The sequence below is a fragment of the Theobroma cacao genome, chromosome 5, assembly GCF_053813885.1.
Source record: "Theobroma cacao isolate CCN51 chromosome 5, ASM5381388v1, whole genome shotgun sequence".
Taxonomy (NCBI): domain Eukaryota; kingdom Viridiplantae; phylum Streptophyta; class Magnoliopsida; order Malvales; family Malvaceae; genus Theobroma; species Theobroma cacao.
The window spans coordinates 32856631-32877792 of record NC_142643.1 but is presented as its reverse complement, the minus strand read 5'-3'; the positions used below and the strand labels follow the sequence as shown (position 1 = coordinate 32877792).

Here is a 21162-nt window from a genome sequence, read left to right as displayed (position 1 = left end):
TTTCTTCCCCCCTTGGTTTTTGCTTCGGATCCCCCCTTTATACTTGAAATATTGGCTTCTGTAGGGGTGTCTTCCCACTACTCTGCCAGGCGTGATTTTTTCGCGTCTGGCACTGTAGTGGTGGTGGTACGAGTACTGGCAAGGGCGTTCACGCCTCGCCAGTACTTTTTTTTTTAATTATTTAGTTAATTAGTTTTTTTAATTAATTTATATTTATTTTTTGTCAAAAGTAAAGTGTCTACAAGTACCTTTTTTTTTTGTTTTTATAGGTAGTTTCCAAGGCTTCCCAAATTTCCTTTGGAGTTTTCATATTGGAGCAGAGATCATATAGACGATTTGTCAAAGTATTTAGAATGTGTCCACGACATATCAATTCATCTTCTTCACGTTTTTTCTCTCTGCCTTTTATGCATCAGAGTCTTCAACAGTCGGTTCTGGAATTACAGTAAGAGTTGGATCTAGAACATAATAAACCTTCAAGGTTGTGAGCAAAAACACCATCTTATCTCTCCAGCGGGTGAAATTGGTTCCATCAAACCGATCAAGTTTGATGAATTCTTGATTCATAAGTTGAAATTTTGAATTTGAATTAGACTCCATTGAAAACAACTCTTTCAAATCGTTAGAAAATTAGTAGAAGAAGAAAAGAGAAGAAAGTAAGGCTTGAGGCATGCTGCAACACACTTTCTTTAAAAAGTTGTTGCCTACTATGGGGATTCGCAGATAAGGACTCTCCAAGATACAACAAGCCTTTTTTGCAAAATGCTTTGAATGACTTCTGGCTTGGAAGTACGTTCTTTTATAGACAATGAGAGGTTGTATCTGTTGTCTTTCAACAAATGCGTCCTTTTTATTTTCAACAGATGTGTCTGTACTATTTTTAACAGATGTGTTTGTTGTATTTCAACAGACGTATCTACAACTTTCAATAGTTGTGTTTGTTGTAAATACTTATTTTTTATTTATTTTTATTTTATTATTTTTTAAGAGTTATATTTATTCTTAAACAGTCACACTTGAATAATTATCTTCCAACAAATATTACAAACTATTCAACAATAACTATATATAAATATGAATTATGTGAAATTTATTGAGAAATGACACAACTATATTATATATTGATTACTATATATTCAAGTATAGTGGAATATTTGAACTCCATTAGTGGGTTTATAAGGTTGTCACGTACATATTCATTTAATAATTATAATTAATACATAATTTCATTAAATATAATATGTTGGACCTGTGACAACTTTCTATGTTTGTTTGTGGAATTTAAAAACTCCATTGCGGATAATTTAGGATAACTTTCCATATATTATATCGTAATTCAAAATTTCTATTATTAAATACTATTAATTTTGTTCTATTTTCCATTAAATACTATTAATTTTGTTCTATTTTGCATAATATATTAATTGTTTATAACTTTAATGAGCTTATCGTAAAAAATCATTCTTTAAAGTATAAGTAAATTTTGTTTTTTAAGTGTTAGATTAATGTTGTAAATCAAAATTTGTCATACGTTTAAACTTCAAATCTGAATTAAAGATTATTTTATAACTAAAAAAATTATCAAATAATGAAAATAAGAAAATAATGATTTAACAATAATTAGAAGCAATTTTTTATTTTCACAACTCTTAAAGCCATTAGACAACAAAGACAATGTCAAACATATATAACAATAATGGCATTGTCGATGGATGTTTAATTTTTTGATGCAGTTTAGGCATAATTAAGTTTAAAATTTTGGATGGCAAAATCTAAGTATAAACGGAAACATTTTTGAAGATACAATTTAAGTTTGGATGGCAAGGTAATACCTAAAGTTGATTAGTCAAATCATGTGATAGTCCAAATACTAGAATTCCAAGTCACTATTCAATAGTGTAGCTTCCTAACAGAATAAAGCATGTAAAATTCCAAATACTAGAATTCAAAGCATGTAAAATTCCAAGTACTAGAATTCCAAGTCTGAAATAGTCATCTCCTTTAGTTCTTTCTAGGATGTTGTGCAAACCTGATCAAAAACATATAAATTAAAAAAAAAATTCTACGACCTATGTCTTGATGAAAAAGTTTCCTACGACATGTCACTACCAGCGATGTGAAAAATTTGAAAAGTTGCCATCAATTTTTTTTATTTAAGTGTGATTGGTCACTTATTAAATTCGTTCTATTCAACAAGGTCCTAAATTGATTTTAGATTCATCTAAAGAACAAAAACTTGATCTGCGAGTTTTATAATTGGGTTTGGGAGTACGGTTATATACAAGGAAGGATTAGCACCCTGTGATGCGCATTCCATGAACGGTACCATTTAATCATATGTTATTGTCAAGCCCGACCTTATAAAATACTTTCCATGTCATTCATATGATTGACAATATGCTTGCATACTTGGAAAGCCCTGAAAGAAAAATCGTTAAAAGACGACAATGTACCAAATGGTACAATTAAGTTAATTTAAGTCTCGAACTAGATCAAATAGAGAATTTAAAATGAAATTAAGAATATTAAAGTCCCAGAATGGTTTAATATGGTGATTTGGAGTTCGAGGATCAATTTGAAGTCAAACTAGAATTTTTACTGTCCAGGGGCAAAATGGTCATTTGCCACCCAAGGACACAATGGGAATTTTTAGAAAAGAATTTTTTTAGCCCCATTTGAGTATTGGAGTATAATTTGAGGGTTTGGCAGTGAAAAAGTTTAATTCCAGTGATTTCTAGAGTGTAGGGGCAAAATCGTAATTTTGCCACCCGCGGACAAAATTTGAGATTTTGAGAGAATTTAGATCAAATTTGACAAATTGGAGAATGGTATGAGTATAAGGGATGAAAAATATGTCTATGGGCAATTTTTCAATTTTTGGGGCAAAAATGTAATTTTTGACTTTTACGGGGGTAAAAGTGTAAATTTCAAAAATTACTCCACCAAGACTTTGGATAAGTCTGAGAATTTTACCTAAGCTATGGATATGTGGGACAAGTGTATGGTGAAAATTTGGAAATAAATGGATGGCTAGAATTTAAGGAATTAATAAAACATTAAAAAAAATGAATAAAATAATATTATATTATTTTAGCCTTTAAAAAGGTAAAAATTCCGGAATTCTCATCTTCTTCAGCTGTCCAAACCAGGGGAGAAAAGGGAAAAAAAAAAACAAGAATCCTACCTGAAAAATTTGGAGAAAATCAAGAGAAATCAAGAAATCAAGCATTAAAAAGGTAAATTTCATTGATTTTCCTTGTGATTTTCACTACCCATGCATTTTTTTCTCATTTCCATGCAAAATTACAAAGTGGGTATGGACACCCATGCTGGCCAAACCTCCATGGATGAGTTTTGAGCTTGATTTTTGGTTGATTTTAATTGAATTAAGTGATTTTAGTTAAGTTATATTGAAATATAGCAAAAATAAGCTAGAAATATAATTTTCTCCCATTGAAACCCATTATGCTGAATTTTCTAGGGGAATATTGGCTGCTGATCTTGATGGTTATTTGAGGAATTATGATGAATAATGATGAATTATGAGCCTAGAAAAATAATGGAAATTTTCGGAGCAAAAATACAAATTTTTACCCACTAGGGGTATTTTCGTAATTTATTATCGGGACTGATAATTTGCACCACACTGAGGGACATTAAGTCAATTTGGGTGCAATTGAGGTATAGAAACTGAAAAAAATTAATTTGGAGTTTAAACGGACGCGTATATCAATTTATCGGGTAAAAGACCGAAATAGGCTAACACCGCATTTAGGCAAAAATTTAGACATTTTTGCATTTCATATCAAGCATTAGTAGTCTAAATTAGTTTAATTTCAATTTAGTACCAATGTGGTGAATTTCTCGATTTTGTACTGTGTCAAGGTGGTGAGTCCTCTAATAAAAGCAAGGGAATTGCACCCGAGGACCAATAGTCTGAGTATTTCGAAAATCCTCACTCTAGACACGGTGAGTAACCTTACCATCATTTTAATTATCTAAAGTATGTTTTTATTCGGTTTTGGTGAATTTTATGAAAATGAGTTCAAATGGTAAATTTTTATGTTTTGTAAACAAAATGAGTTTAAATGAAAATATTTTATAAATTGTCTTGAAACGAAATAACGATTTTGAAAAATAGAGTAATTGGAGACCACTGATATGTTGTAAATTTAAAATTGAATTAATGGCTTATGTTATTGTATTGGCATGACTGGCTGGGCTGTGTTTTTATGAATTATATGAATCACTTTATTTTACCCTTGCAGGCTGGGTAGTAATATATTAGCCCTGTCATGCTGTCAAAATTTTATTGTATGGTGGGTTTGACCTGCTGCAGTGGGTTGGATTCTGTGGACTAGCCTATTAGAGGGGCACGGAATCCTGTTATATTTTTACCTCGGTTGGAGAGGCGAGTAGGGTAACTCCTGAGGTATAACTTTTAGAGTTCACTTCACGCCAAACCACCTCGTGAAGGGGAACTCGGCCAACGTCAAGGAATGGCTATGTTTTCAAAATAAAAACATGACTTTCTAATAGCCTTGGCGGACTCAGTTGGGATAGCCCTCGGCCAAGGTATCCCAAATAACTGAGTATGATAATAATTTTTGGCATGAGCCAAGTTTTTTAAGAAATTCATAAGCCATACTGATTACTTGCTTTAAATAAATTGATTTCATTTGGTTGAAATAAGTTGAAAGATGATAAATTACAGTTTGATGAAATGTTTTAATAGTCTCCTTTTACTCGACTTTAGATATTTTGAGTGATGTTTGTTTACTCACTGAGATTTTATAATCTCACCACCCTCATTTCCACCCATTTCAGGTTCAGAATAGATTGTAGATAACTGATATCGGCGAGAATTACAGTTGAACTTGCCACATCCAAAGACTGTAGGTTCATTTCTTTTTATACTTTTGGTCATTCGGGGGCCCACGTGTCACTGTAAATTAAATTCTATACTTTGGTTATCTGTATTACGGTATGTAAGAATTTATTTTGCTTTTACGCTATAAAAATTATTTATGCAGTGTTCTTAAAATATCGTTTTATGTGAAAATTGAATATTTTATTGAATATTTTTATTTTATTATAACAGTCATAATTCCATTTTAAACGAATGTTTTAGACATCCAAAATTATTTTTGATTAAGAAATATGTGTTTTCCACTTACATACTATATTTTTAGATGATTTTTTTAGATTTTTGGGATAAATGACAAAAATACCCTTGTGAGACGAAAATTATTATTTCATTTGTTTAAGTTGGAAACAGTTTAAAATCTTTTAAAATGTGGTATTTGGAAACAGTTACCCACAGGGGAAATGAGAAGCTGATATTAAAGCCTTGAGGGGTCTCGGTTGACATTCCGGGTAATGAATGTAAATTGAGACGTCGCGGCGGTTGTCACGGGCTCGATGGGAGTTTCGAGTCGTGACAGTTATCCTATTTAAACCTTAATTCTTAATTTTATTCTTGTGTTTCCTTAATCATTATTTATTTTTCTATTTATTTATTTCATTAGCAACTTAAAAATATTTTATTCGATTTTATAGGTGTGACTTGTGCATGATACGATTATGAAATGCATGGCATAAATCTTTATAATGTCAAATGAAAACTTTTTATTAAGGATATTTCCCGAATCCACCCCTTATACTTGAAAAAACTCATATTCACAAACTTATCAAGCAAATCCCATCATCAGAGTAATCATTTGCGGGAAAAAAAAATAGTTTTTCTTTTTCTTTTTTATGAATGCAAACCCTGATATGAGTAAGAGCCTTTTATTAAGGATATTCTCTGAGCCCTCCCATCATACTAGTGGGACATGAAGATACTCTTTCATTTAGGGAAATTTTCAAGGGAACTTGCCTTCGCAAGCTTTCTTGTAAAGTCCCATCATTGGGGCCTTAGCTTGCATATAAAATATATCTATATGCCATGACATTTAAATAATGCTATGATGATGCGTGACATGCTATAAATTTCAATATTGATCGTGATTTATTTCATATATTTACTACTACTATAATTTATAATTTTTATAATTTTCTTTCCATTATTTTGTTTTTGTTTACCTTATGCTTTTTTTTATTATTTTTAAAAAGAACAAAGCCATTCGCCTACTTATTATTTTATTTTTCTCTATGTCTATCTAAATAATTTACTATTATTCTTTTTGTCTACCTTTTTCATTTACAAGATTTTAATTCTCATTTTTATTTATCCTAAATTATTTTTTAAAATTTTTTTCTTAAAGCACTCTATACTATTTTAGAGCTACATATACCTCACCTATAGTTTTCTTTGAATTTATTATTATTGTTGTTATTTATATTTAAACATTTATTTATTTTTTATATATTTTTTACCTACCTAAATCTATTCTTTTTTATAACTAAATATTTATTTAGCTTTTTTTCTATTTATAGTTTTACGTTTTTCTTCTCTTAATATCCTTACCCTAAAACATTATTTTTTTTTGAATATTTTCACTTCATCCTATTTTAATTAATCACTTATTTTGAATAATATATATATATTTTTAGAAAAATAAGCTAGGCCATCCACAATGAACTCAATCCAAATCAAATCAACACAAAAACAAAGAAAATGCTTTACCTTGCTTGGGCTAGAATTGGCCTAAGATGATTGATCCGTGAAAGAGCACCCAAGTCTGCTTCAACAGCCCACCAAACCCTTTTCAAAATGCATTGTTTGGTGTGTAAGTACTCTTCCCGAACAACGTCATTTGAGCTTTGGTCTTCAAGTCAAGTAGCCTTAGCCAAATGGTGCCGTTTTGAACACTCTACTTTTCCCAAACCGTAAGTATTTAAGCCACTTTTTCTTCCTCTCTCTTCATTTCCCTTCCTCACTTTCTCTTATTGGCTCCATTAGTTTTTGATGATAATAAAACATTCCCATTCATATGTGTCTAATATCTCTATTTGAGTGTGTAGGACAAAAATTGTATACAAATAATTAATAAATCATTCAAATGCACATATCAAAGAGCAAAAGAATAAGGAAGTCACAATTGATCAATAAGACAGAAGCCCCTTAGTTATTTAATGAGGAGTTAGTCAGCTAAAATTCAAATCAGAAGTTGGCGAGCTGAAGAGTATTGAAAGACAGAACCAACTTAGTCGACCAAGAAGTAAGTTAGTCGACTAAGTGCACACTGCCAAAAACTGAGATCAGAAAACAGAGATGACTTAGTTAACTAAGATATCAGTTAGTCGACTAAGAGCATTCTACTAAAAAATTTGAATTGTGCACTAGAAGACAAATTAACGGCCAAAACTGCAACAAAACTGTTTCCATTGGTCAAAAACTATCTAACTCACTTCGGAGCTGATTTTGCTAGTATAAAAGAGGGTTCTAACGGCTAGAAATGTAATAAAGGCTTCCAAGTCCAAAAAGAGCTCAAAAATTGTAAAAAACCTTCAGCATACTTTCTGCACTTCACTCTAGCCTTGTAAAAGATCCAAACACTTCACTTTGTACCACTTAGATCAAGTCAGTGATCATAGGTACACATTTATTTCTCTTCTCCTTGTACGCTTAGAGTGTGCGAGACACTCTAAGGGAATTTATTCAAGCTTAGATGGCTTTATTGAGTGTATAGGTTCTAACTTAGCCTAGAAAAGTTAGTTGTTGAGTTTTGGTTGATCCTGATAAAAACCATTGTGAAAGGTTTTGGCTGAGCCTGGTAAAAGCCATTGTAAAGCTTGGTGAAAGCTTCTGAATTTCACCCTTCATAGTGGATTGATTTGGAAAATCCTTGGTTGAACAATCAAGATAGTGGATGTAGGTCTTAGACTGAACCACTCTAAATTTTTGTGTGATTGTTTGCTCTGTTTTTAGTTTGTTCATTCATATTTAAATCTTTCTTTTATCTTGAATTTATCCCCAATCAGAAGTCAAATTTAGTAAGAGTCAAAAAGTGCTATTCACCCCCCTTTAGCACATTTACTTGGGACTAACATCTCTCTTTACCTAAGCGGCCAAAGAATAACCTCAACTTTCTTACTTCTTTTTCCAACAAAACTCTAGCCGAACTCTCACCACCGTGCCGCCACTACCACTGCAGTCTAACCCGTCGACTATCACCTGCCTTCTCTATTGATTTTCACCCTCACTTCAGAACCTAACGCTCATGCCAAAACATCAACTCTCTTTCTCCCTCACATTGCCCGAACCCTCACTTCAAACTTTAACGATCGCCCCAACAACAATAACCTTTTCCTTCACACTACATTGCTTCCTATTTTACTTCTTCTTTGATTTTTTTTTATTTTCTATTTTGCTGTATTTTTTTTATTTTGGTTGTGGTATGTGGTTGGTAGAAAAAGCTAGAATTTTGCTATTTATTCTAGGGTTTTTTCTTTGCAGGAGTTTCTAGGGTTTTTGCTTTGCAGGAGTTTCTAGGGTTTTCAAAAAGTTTTCCCTTGATTTGGAAATAGGGCAATTTTTATAACTGCCCTCACAAGTGTAGGGGATGCAGCCACTTGTGCCATCCCTTGCACCTTGCAAGAGTTATATTACCAAACATGGATTTTTCGCATCTGGTAGGGCATAATTTTGCTTGGCAAGGTGCAAATGCACCTTTCTGTGCTAGGCATGGCTTTGTCCCCATGCCCAACTGGTTTTTTTTTTTCATTCTTTCTTCCTTTTCTAGAATGTCTTTAGTTTAGTTCGTTTTAATCTTAGCTTATTATCTTTAATCTCGTTTGTTTTGTTTGATCCGTTTTATTTCAACTTAACCATATTGGGCTTGTTTTCATTAACAAGCTCAGACATTGAGCTTGATCATTAAGTTTAATGGCCTTTTAATGCAAAACAAGACAAAGCTTGGGGTTCCCAAAGCCCACTGAATATTTAATTGAATTTGAATAACAATAAAATAAAATAAAATGAACAAGATAAAAAATAAAATAAAAAATAAAAACATATATATATTAGCTTGTAGTGCTCCTAATCAAGTAAAGGACAAAAGGTTTAAAGCTTGTTATTGTTAAAAGACATTAAGTAAGAAAAGGTAGAAAAAAGTGAACAATGCACAAGTATTTATAGTGGTTCAGTTCCCTTGACTTACATCCATTACCTTGATCTCCCAAGCAAAGATTTTCAACCTAGCTTCACTATACTAGTAGAATTAACAACTTCCACTAAGCTTTTACAAGGTAAGCTTCTAACCCGAGCCCTAATCCCTTACAATAAGCTCTAGAGTGCTTCCCACATTCTAATTTACCAAGAAAAAAGAAGAAAAAGAAGTACAAATGATTACCCTTATATATCTAAGATCAATACAACCAAGCTCAAACACTTTTACAAGAATAAGAATGGACAACAAGTGTGTAGAGTAAGTTATTTGGCTTTTTGCTCAAAATAGGCTCTTGGAGCTTCTCTCTCTTGTTCTTTGATCGTTGGAGCTTTAATTTATATTTGGGGAGTTAGATTTTTCTACGAAAGATAGTTTCTAGGTATTGGGAGCAACTCTGATGCCATTCTAACTGATATTTTATCCTCTAGCATTTAAATTCAAATAGGCAGACAGAGTTTCCTTCATTGGTTATAGGTAGGCTTTAACTGATTAGCCCTTCTTTAACTTGCACTGTTTGGCAGTTCTGTTCACTATGTTAACTGATTAAAGAGTCTCTAACCGATTAAGAAATCTCTGTTTTCAAAATTCTCTATCTAACAGACTTCTTTTGATTGGTTAACCCTCCCTTTAACTAATTGAAGCTTCACTTCGGTCAACTTTAACCTATTAACATAAACTTTAATCAATTAGAAAATCTTTTAAGTTGAATTTTTCCATTTTGTCTTCCTTTAAGTTAAACTGTTGTTCAATTTTCTACCCACACAAGTATACATATTGCAAAGATATTATAATGATTAGTAGAGTGTCAGTCCAGCAGGGAATTGAATTAATTCTTACTATTAATTACTAAAATTACACATCTTAATTTTATCTAAACACTAAAATTTGAATTTAAAAAACAAAATTCAAAAGCTAAAACTACTCTAAATTTACTCAGTAAAATTACTTTTCTAAACTTGATTGACTTTTAGACATAAGATTATATGTCCCTCAATACTTCATCTGAATATTATTTCTCTCTCTCTCTTAACTTAGTTTACTGGATTAAGTTGCTAACCAAGAATCCTAAATTATAGAGTTTCTCATAAAAATATCTCTTCTAATTAATTTACTATATGTCTATGCAAATTAAATTAATGAAAGATTCATTAAGTTTTTGCTCTAATTGTGGCTATGTATGGCTTATAAGTGTATGTCTACTCTATATGCAAGTCAAACCACCTAATCAATTAAGTGTAATTGATTATACGTTATTCTATTTAAGGTCTACCTAAATCTCATTCGTCAAATAAACCTAGGTTTCCAATTCAATCTAATTAGTGGCTAACCAACTAGAAGCATTAAGAACAGAATAAAATAAACAACTTAAATCCATAAAACATAAGCAAAAGAGAGATAAATAACTCAGACTACGTATTGAGCTCAATCATAATCTTAGATAAACAATTTAGTTTCCCAACAAGTCACACATCATCATCAAATAAAGTTTAAACATTAAAAACCAAACAAAGAAAATAAGACAATAAAAAAAAGATAGACAAAACAAAGAATTATAATCTTGATCTCTAAATCGCCTTGAATCCTTCAAATTATTCTCAACTTCAATGACTTTGCAGCTTGAATCTTAGCTTTCAATTTGGTGTTTCGTTATATCGTAAAAGTCCTCCGAAAGGTTGTTTTTATAGGGCTTTGAAGTTCGGCCAAGTTAGGTGAACAAAGAAGTCAATTCCAATAAGGATTTTCTCATCATACTACGTGGGTCATGGCCTTAACCATTTAAATAACAAAAATTGTAATTGTTCTAGGATTGCTGTAGTGCTCCAACTTCAACAAGATTTTTAACCACCTTCTAGGCCGAACTGGGCAAAGTGGTAAACACAAAAGCTGTAGATTTTTCTCTTAACTTTCCAATGGTCCAAGAATCCTTCATTTGGAGTTCTGTAAAGAGAGTTATGATTGAAATACGGAAATATGTGCAGTGGGAGTCTACACCTAAAAATTGCTCTCCTTCTTCCATTAAAATTTTTCCTTCATTAAACACCTATAAAAGTACAAATAAATTAGCAACAACCTATCTTAATCACATTAACACCAAATTAAGCATAAAATTAACTAAAATTAGATTGACTCACCTAAATTAACTAACATAAATTAATTTGAATAAAACCTACTAATTTCTATGCATTACTACAAGAATTAAGCTAAATTACTATCAAAATTAAGTATCACACCCCCAAACTTAATATTTTGCTAGTCCTTGAGCAAAACATAGAAGAGAAACTAACTTACGAAAATAAATTCCAATTAAGGAAAACTAAAATAAATATAGTTACTACTACTGCTAGAGATTAAGTGCACTAACTCAAGGATTCCCTATAATTTCCTCAAAAGTATGCTTATCAATCATTAATCTAAGGAAAAATAAAGGCATCATTTAAATTTATCTTTTAATTCCAATGCAAGCATATTCTCGAATGGATTTTCGTGTGTGTGTGAAATCTTTTACCAAGAATATTATGACATCCAGATGAGTTTATGCCAACACAAATTTCAAATTAGTACTAGAACTCCATAGGTTTACATTTCATCTCTCTCTCCACTGATGTAGACTAACACCAAGCTATGGATTAATAGGACTTTATAAAGCTTGTAATGTATGGCTAGGGTCAAGTTAGGATCAGGATAATAATGTGGCTCAAATCACCCTAAGCACATAATTATTCAAGGCCTTATCTATACAGCTCTATTTTCCTTCTCCAAGTACACTTTTTCTCTTCTACATTTGAACTTTTCTTTTTTTTTGTCAACACATTTTTTTTTTCACAATTTCACAATTTCACACCTTCAAACTTATTTCTTTGTATTGTAGGTAGTGAGGTTATTTTTAATATCTTGAATTTTTTTTCACATCAACATCATCTTTCCACCTTTTTCAACATTTAACTCAATTTAAATTTTCTAAAACAAAATATATGCTTAGGAGTGAGGGTTGAAAAATTGAAAAATTAATTTTAAGGCTAAGCTCAATTATTATATAGTTATATAAAGAAAAGGGAAATTAGGCTCAAAAGGGGTATACTAGGGATAAAAATTTAACAAGGTTGGCTTTTTAAACTTAAACGGTCCAAAGATGGCCTAAATCATCTCTCTAACTAAGTATTGCCTAGGATTTTGCCTTGAGAAATAATCAAGCAAATTCTAGAATTCATTGACATAATCTAAAATTCACATCAATATAAATCTTCTCTAGATATTCATAATAATTCAAAGTAAAAGATATAGTACTCAAAATTGTGAAAATCATATCCTAACAACGATACTGAACAAAAGACTTTAGCATGAATAAAAAGAAAACCTTATTTACCAGAAGATAAAAATTCAAAACAACTAGTTATCATCATTGGATAGAGAGATCATAAAAAAAAATTGGCACAACTTTAGTCTAGATTCCTAAATTTCAAACTAATAATAAATTCATTTACCAATTAATCCTAAATTATTTATAAATCTAGATAAACATGCAATAAGATTAAATCTAAAACTTCCACAAAATATTCACCCCTAGAAAAATAAATTCACCCCCTCAAACTTAGACAAAACATTGTCCTCAATGTTAGAAAAAAAAATAAAAGGTAAAGAATTCTCCCCTGTTGGTTGGATGAATTTGGAAAAGCTTTAATCCTCCTCCTTGTCTCCATCATCCTTGGCATCATTCTCACACAAGTGCACGTATCGTTAACAAGTAATATAATAGTACGTAGAATTTGTTCCCACGGAGAATTGAATTAATTCCTAATTGCTAACTACTAAAATTTTAACACCTTAATCTTATCCAAACAACTTAATTATTAAAAAGAAAAATTGAAATTAATAACTAAAACTAATCTAAAACTATTAGCAAAATTATTTTATTAAATTCGAGTAACTACTGAACCTCAGATAATGATATCCCTTAATACTTTATTTGAATATTATCTCTTTCTCTTAACTTGGTTTAATGAATTAAGTTATTAACCTAAAGTCCTAAATTATTTACGAGCCTCTGTCGAGTTTCTCATAAAAATACCTCTCCTAATTAATTTACAATATGTCTATACAAATTAAACTGAAGAAAGATTCATTAAGTATGTGTTCTAATTTTGGCTACGAATGGCTACCCTATATCCAAATCAAATCACCTAATCAACTAAGTGCATTCGATCATACGCTATTCTATTCAAGGTCTACCTAAATCTCTTTCGTCAAGGTTTAACCTAAGTTTCCAATTCAATCTAATTAGTGATCAGACAATTATAAGCATTAAGAATAGAATAAAATAAATAACTTAAATTCATCAAACATAAGCAAAAGAGAGATAAATAAATCAGATGACATATTGATTTCAATCATAATCTTAGATAAATGAATTAGTTTCCCATCAAGTCACACATCATCATCAAATTAAAGTTAATCATCAAAACCAAAACCAAGAAAATAAAATAAGAATAAAAAGATAAAAAGAACCCAAGATTTGAATTCTTGATCTCCAAATCTTCTTGAAATCTTCAATTTCTTCTTTAGGTCCAATGAGACTTTTCTTTAATGATTTTGTGGTTTAATTTTTAGTACTCAATCTGGTGTTTCGTTCTCTCCTTAAAAAGTCCTCTAAAAGGTTATTTTTATATGGCTTTGAAGTTAGGCCAAGTTGGGTGAAGAAAGAATTCAATTCAAACTAGAATTTCCTCATCAGACTATGTGGGCTAGGTCCTACTTCCTCCAAAGCCGCAGCCTTGACCATTTAAATAGCAGAAATCGTAATTGTTCTAGGACTACTATAGTGCTCCAACTTCAACAAGATTTTTGACAACCTTCCAAGCCGAATTGAGCGAAGTGGTAAACATGAAAGTTGTAATCTCTTCTCTTAGCTTTCCAATTGTCTAAGAATAACTTCATTTGGACCTCTGTAGAGAGAGTTATGGCTGAAATACTGAAACATTTACAATAAAAGTCTGCACATTGAAATTGCTCTTCTGCTTCCACTAAAATTCTTCTTTTATCAAAAACCTACAAAAGCACAAACAAATCAATAACAACCTATCTTAATCACATTAACACCAAATTAAGTATAAAATTAACTAAGATTAGATTGACTCTCCTAAATTAACTAATTTAAAATAATTAAATAAAACTAACTAATTTCCATGCATTACTAGAAGAACTAAGCTAAATTACAGTCAAAATTAAGTCCAAATAACTCTATATCATAGAGTTATTAATCATTGTCCTTTACCTCATTAGCACCTTGAGGAGGATTACGTGCTGGTGGAAAAGTAGACTTGTCCATGCCCATAAAAGCACCATAAGCTTGAAACATATAGTCCATATGTTGATTACATAGGGTCTGATAAGTCATGTGTTACTCAAATTGTTGCCCAAGGTTCTCAAATAGGTTCTCAATTCTTTAGATCATTGACAATTGTTGGTATCTTGGTTTAAGAGGTGGAAGATGGTGTGTAAAAGAAGAACTACCTCTAGTAGAATTTTGAAATTGTTAGAGGATGGAATTGAGATCAATTGGAAGTTTGGGGTGCAACAACTCTTCACTAGCATCCTAATGTACACCAAGTTGTTTGTACATAGCTGTAATCAGAGAAGGGAACCGTAAACCTTCACATTTAGATTATGCAATGTGAGTCATGGCTTTGTAAATTATGCGGCCAATATCAATTGTCAAGCCCAGCTTTATAATATACTTGTTGTGTCATTCATGTACTTGATAGCATGTCTGCATATTTGGATGTCTCGAAAAATCGTTAAAAGTCGGTATCGTACCTAGTGGTACAATTAAGTTGATTAAAACCTTGAACTAGTTTGAATATATATTTTAGGATGTATTTGAGAGTTATTGAACCTTAGAATGTCTTAATATGGTGATTCGGAGTTCGAGGATTAATTTGGAGTCAAATTAGGAATTTTCATAACGTAGGGGCAAAATGACCCGAGGGCAAAATGGGAATGTTGGATGAAAATTTTGACCAAGTTTGACTAATTGGAGCATGATTTGAATTTGAGAAATAAAAAATTTTAATTCTGACATTTTTTCGAACATAAAGGCAAAACAGTCATTTTACTTGTCCATGAGGACGTAGTTGAAATTTTTGGAATTTTACACCACCATAACGCTTGTCAAGCCCATGAATTTTACCTATTATTATTTTATACTTTGGATAATTAAGAGATTACATGTGGTGGTGAGAAAATGCTTAATGGTTAAGTTTTAACCATGGACCAATCAGATGGTGACACATGTCAAGCTTTAATATTTTTATAATTTCCTTTATAAACTCAACATAAACTATCCCATTTCACTCCTCATGGTTGGCCAAAGCAAAGAACAAAGAGAAAATAATAGAAACAAACCCTAGAGAGGAAAATTCAAGAGAAATTTATTGAATTTGAAAGAACAAAGCAATCAAAGGTAAGATTTTTCAATTTTAGCTTAAAATCTACCTTTTCCATGCTTTCTTTTTCATTTTCTATGGTTGAAACTGTCACGACCTGGAACTCCCCATCGGGCCCGTGACAATCGCCGCGAGGCCTCGACAGGCATTCTTCACCCCGAATGTCGATTGAAACCTCGCAAGGCTTAGCATCAACTTCAGCATCTCCCCGGTGAGCAACAGTTATTAAATCTCGCATTTCAAAAAAATCATAAGTCATTTTTAAATAAGAATAATAAAATATTATTTTTTGGCTCACAGGGGTATTTTCGTAATTTTTCGTCAAAAATCTCAAAACTTGCTAAAAATGTAGTAGGTAAGCAAAAAATATATATTTAATGATTTAAAAATAATTAAGTATCTAAAACGTTCATTTGAAAGCAAATTGTTGACAACTAGTACTATTCAAAAATAATAAATAAAATATTCTATTTTCTCATAAAATAAATTTTTATAGAAATATTCGTAAATAATTTTTCGCACATGAAAGTAAAGTAAAAATTGTATGAATAGAAATACAGATAACCAAAATATAAGTTTTGATCTGCAATGACACGTGGGCTCCAATTGACCAAGAGGATGTAAGACTGTGAACTCTTACTTTCTATAATGCAGTTCCGAGCTTAGTTCTCGTCCTACTCGACTATCTACAAACTGTCCTGAGCCTGAAAAATATATAGGAAGAAGGGGTGAGATTTTATAATCCCAGTGAGTAAACAGATACCATCTAAAGTATCTAAAACCGAGTAAATGGAGACAATTAAAATAAGTCATCATACTGTAATTTCATTACCTTTCAGTTCATTTCAACCAAATAAAATAAATCCATATAAATCGAGTAATCAACTTGGCTTATGAATTTCTTAAAACTTTGGCTCGTGCCAAAACTCATACTCGGTGATACCTTGCGCAGGGCATCTAACCGAGTCCGCCAAGGCTATTAAAATTTTGTATACACTAAAAACATATTTTAGTTTGAGAAAAATACAGCCGTTCCTTGGCGTTGGCTGAGTTTCCCTTCACGTGGTGGTTTGGCGTGAAGTGAACCCTAAGCTATACCCCAAAAGATACCCTACGCGTCTCTCCGTTCGAGGTAATAATATAATGGAGTTTACCATGCCCCTCTAATAGGCTGGTCCACGGAACCCCCTCTGCAGTAAATAATTAATATATAATCCACCAATCAATAAAATTCATTCTAGCATGACATGGCAATTTATTGCAACCTAACCTCTCAAAGTTGAATGCACAGTATAAATAATTCTAACACCAAAATCAGTTTAGCCATTCATGCTCATTTATTATCATAAGCCATTCAATTCATAACCATAAATTTGCAACACAAACTAGCAGTCTCCAATTACTCTATTTTCAAAACCAATATTCGATTTTCCAGAAAATGTATAAAATCATTTTATAAAATCACAATTTCTCTTAAAACATAACAATTTACCATTTAAACTCATTTTTCATAAAATCACACAGTTGTATAAAACTACTCTAAATAATTAAGACGATAATAAGTTCACTCACAGTATTAGGAGTAGAAATACTCCTATCTTCCGCCCTCGGGTGCAGTCTCTTACCCGAAACAATTGACTCACCACCTATCCATAATCTATGACACAAAAATCAATAAATTGTGTCAATTTATCATAAATTATTCCAGGCTCTTATCCATGCGTATGCACTAGATAGGATTTGAAATGTTTAAACAATCGCTTAATTGCGGTGTCCGACCTAACTCGCCTATACACGGTGTAAAGTCCTAAAATCCCCAATTCGACTCTAATTCCATCCATTTCAATTTCAATTATCCAATTATATCCACAATACCTCAATGATTGTGAATTTGATCCAATTTATCAGTTCGGACTATAAATTACGCTTTTACCTCTAGTGGGTAAAAATTTCAATTTATTGCACCGAAAATTCCCATTTAATTTCCAATATCATAATTCATCATTTTTCCACCCAATTCTCTTAAAATAAAGTCAACCTCATCCTCACATACCATTGGCTAGATTCGGCCTAGGGAAATTCATGGAGAAGATAAATATTTTTCTTGTTATTTTACTCATAAACATGCTACACTAACACTAAACACTAACATAGCTCAAAATCAAATTTATCTAACAACTTTCTCTCTCTAAACCCATATGACCAGAATTGAAAACATCCTCAAATCACATGATTCAACCATGGAAAATGATGGGAAATGCATGGGAAAGGTAAAGCACAAGACAAATTTAAGAAATGTTACCTTTTTTCACTTGATTTTTGAATTTCCACCTATTTTCCCTTTAAATTTCTTGGCTAGGGTTTTATTTTCTCCTTTCTCTCTCTTGTTTCTTGCTTGGCCGAATGTTGAAGAAGAAGAATGGGTGGGCTGATTTTTTTATGCCTTTTTTTATTGTTTAATGAAATAATATTATTTTATTCATATTTTAAATATTTTATTAATTCATTTTTTTTTCTAGCCATCCATTTGTCCTACTTTTTCCACCATGCATTCCCTTTGACTTATCCAAGTCTTAAGTGAAATTTTCAGATTTTTCCAAAGTTTTGGTGGAGCAAATTTTTTAAAATTACACTTTTGCCCCCGAACTTTTGAAAAATTACATTTTTACTCCAAAAATTGAAAATTTGCCATAATGCATAATTTGCACTCCTCATACTCATTTCACACTCCAAATAATTAAATTTGATCAAAATCCTTTCAAAAAATTAAATTTTCGATTCCAGATGGCAAAATTACCATTTTACCCTTTTACTCCAAATTATACTGAAATTAAAATTTTTCACTTCTAAACTTCAAATCTTACTCCAATAAGTCAAATGGGGCCAAAAATATTTTCTAAAAATTTCCATTTTGTCCCCAGGTGGCAAATGACCATTTTACCCCTGGATAGCGAAAATTTCGATTGGACTCCAAATTGATCCTCGAACTTCGAATCACCATATTAAACCATTCTGGGACTTTAAAATTCTTAATTTCATCGTAAATTCTCTATTTGATCTAGTTCGAGGTTTAAATCAACTTTGTTGTACGTTTAGGTATAATACCGACTTTTGTAAATTTTTTTCGGGACTCTCTTAGCATGCAAACATGCTATCCATCACATGTATGTCATGACAATTATTTTTATAGAGTCGGGCTTGTCATCTTCTCCCCCACTTGAATCAACCATATGATCTTTCTTCTTGACTGATTTCGACATCCGGCTAAATATTAATATTTTAAAAATTTTATCTTGTCTCCTTGGTATCTTAAATACCTTATTATGCCTCACTTGACTTCTGAATCGCCTTTTATCTCACAAATTCTCCTCTGATAAAATTATTATTATTTTATTGTTATTTTCTCACTTGTGAAATATTTTTATCCTAAACTACTCCTTTCGTCTTTTATCACTTTTAAACATTTTAATTGACCTTAATTTGCATTCGATCAACATTATTTATCACTATATCAAAGTATGGGGTATTTCAGAAACACAAGTTTCTATGAGGGAATACTTGTTGGCTGAACATAGGGAGAGAGGTTTTGATGATAGATTTTGCTAGATTTCATGATATCTTAGTATTTTTAGTTGTTTGATGATGTTTGGCATGAAAAACAAGCAAGAAAATCACATGCCCTTCAGCATCCCTCTTTGGCCGAATTTTATAGATGACATGTTGATGATGGATTTTGTTGTATTTCATGTTATTTAGCTCGTAATTGATGATTTATGGTATCGGATATCGAAAACGACTATCAAAAAGTATAGTTCCTTTAGTAAACGACTTGAACAATAATGAGAAAATCATAATAAATGGACTTGGATTTGATTCCTAATGATGTAGATGGATTTATTGGACTGTGTTAACACTGATTAGCACGTTAGTTTAGAATCGGAATGAATTTTGGTTATGATGAATTAAGTCACAATCAAGCTCATTGAGGTTTTTGGTGTATTTGGAATATTGGAAGTGCAATGAATATATTTGAAGTTGAATCGAATGTTTTGGTTAATTCAACAGTGTATAGTTCGAGTTAGGTTGAATACAAATTCAATCCAATCATAATTGAACTCACGTAGAACACCATCTTTAAGTGATTTCGAACAATTCTCATTCAATTTCATGTATTCATATAGAGCCTGAAATAGTTTTATAACAGTTTGGCACAAATATATTGAATTACGTATCGTGTATTATGTATAGGAAGTGAGCCCTCTGATAAGGGTAAAGATATCGTACCCGAGGACCAAGAATAGGAGTACTTCGAACTCCCGTTATTGTGAGTAATCAGACGATCATCTTAACTATCTAAAGTAGTTTATACTCGTTTTTATGATTTTAAAGAATAATAAATTTAAATTGTAAATTATTATGTTTTAAAATTGAAGTATTGGTTAAACGAAATGAGATTTATAACTTGCTTGAAATTGAATCATGGTTTTGGAAATTGAGTAAGTGGAGACTATATACTTGTGTTATATATATGTTTTGACATATGGTTTGAATTGATGGCTTATGATAATGTGATGGCATGAATGGTTAGATTTGTGTTTGTGTGGAATATATAAACTGTTTTGTTTTACCTTGACAGGTTAGGTAATATCACATTAGCCATGTCATCCTGTCGAAATGTTTATTGATTTGGTGGGGTAATTAATTAGCTTACTGTAGTGGGCGGGTTTTCGTGAACCAGCCTATTAGAGGGGCACGGTAAACCCCTTTATATTTTACCTTAGTATGAGAGGCACGGAAGGTATCTCTTAAGGTAAGTTTAGAGTTCACTTCACGCCGAACCACCACGTGAGAATGAAACTTAGCCAACGCCAAGGAATAGCTATATTTTAAAAGTAAAAACATGTTTTATGGGTATATGTCGTTTTAACATCCTTGGCAGACTCGGTTGGATGCCCGGGCCAAGATGTCCCTAAGTATGAGTTTTGGCACAAGCCAAGTTTTTAAGAGAATCATAAGCCTTGTTGATTATTTTGATGAAATGTAATTGTTTTATATGAATTAAAATGAGTTTTAAATGTTATGAATCATATTATGATGGGATGATTTAACTGTCTTCATTTACTCGACTTTAGATGTTGTAGATGAACTTTGCTTACTCACTGGGTTTATAAAAACTCACCCCTTTCTTTTTACCCATTTCAGGCTCAAAACAGTTTGTAGACAGCCGATTTTGTCGAGGGTTGCTTTTGGATTTACATCCTTAGAAATCGAAGGTCTACAGTCTTGTATATTTTCGATTATTTTGGGACCCACATGTCATTGTAGAATATTTTTGTATACCTGGTTTAGTGTGCTATTATATATATGAATTTATTTTGCTCTTACACTATAAAAATTGTTTATGCTGGATTCTATAAATATTGTTTTATAAGAAAATGAAATATTTTATTTAATATTTTTATTTAGTTTAATTAGTCATAATTTCATTTTAAATGGATGATTTAGATTACTAAAATTATTTTTAGATAAGAAATGTATATTTTTTGATCGTATGCTGTATTTTCACCAGGTTTCCAAATTTTCAGAAAAAAATGACCAAAATACCCTTG

The 21162-nt window shown here is 31.5% G+C and overlaps 2 long non-coding RNA genes across 2 annotated transcripts; one reads left to right on the top strand and one right to left on the bottom strand.

Annotated features, from left to right (window-relative positions):
- Window positions 1-3146: 3146 nt before the first annotated feature.
- LOC148762786 (uncharacterized) lies at window positions 3147-5027 on the top strand. Its single transcript, XR_016026571.1, has 3 exons — window positions 3147-3236; window positions 3886-3969; window positions 4828-5027. It is a non-coding gene; the product is annotated as an uncharacterized LOC148762786 (long non-coding RNA).
- Window positions 5028-16080: 11053 nt separating this feature from the next.
- LOC148762785 (uncharacterized) lies at window positions 16081-18000 on the bottom strand. Its single transcript, XR_016026542.1, has 3 exons — window positions 17856-18000; window positions 17126-17210; window positions 16081-16257 (listed from the first exon to the last, which is right to left on the bottom strand). It is a non-coding gene; the product is annotated as an uncharacterized LOC148762785 (long non-coding RNA).
- Window positions 18001-21162: the final 3162 nt, after the last annotated feature.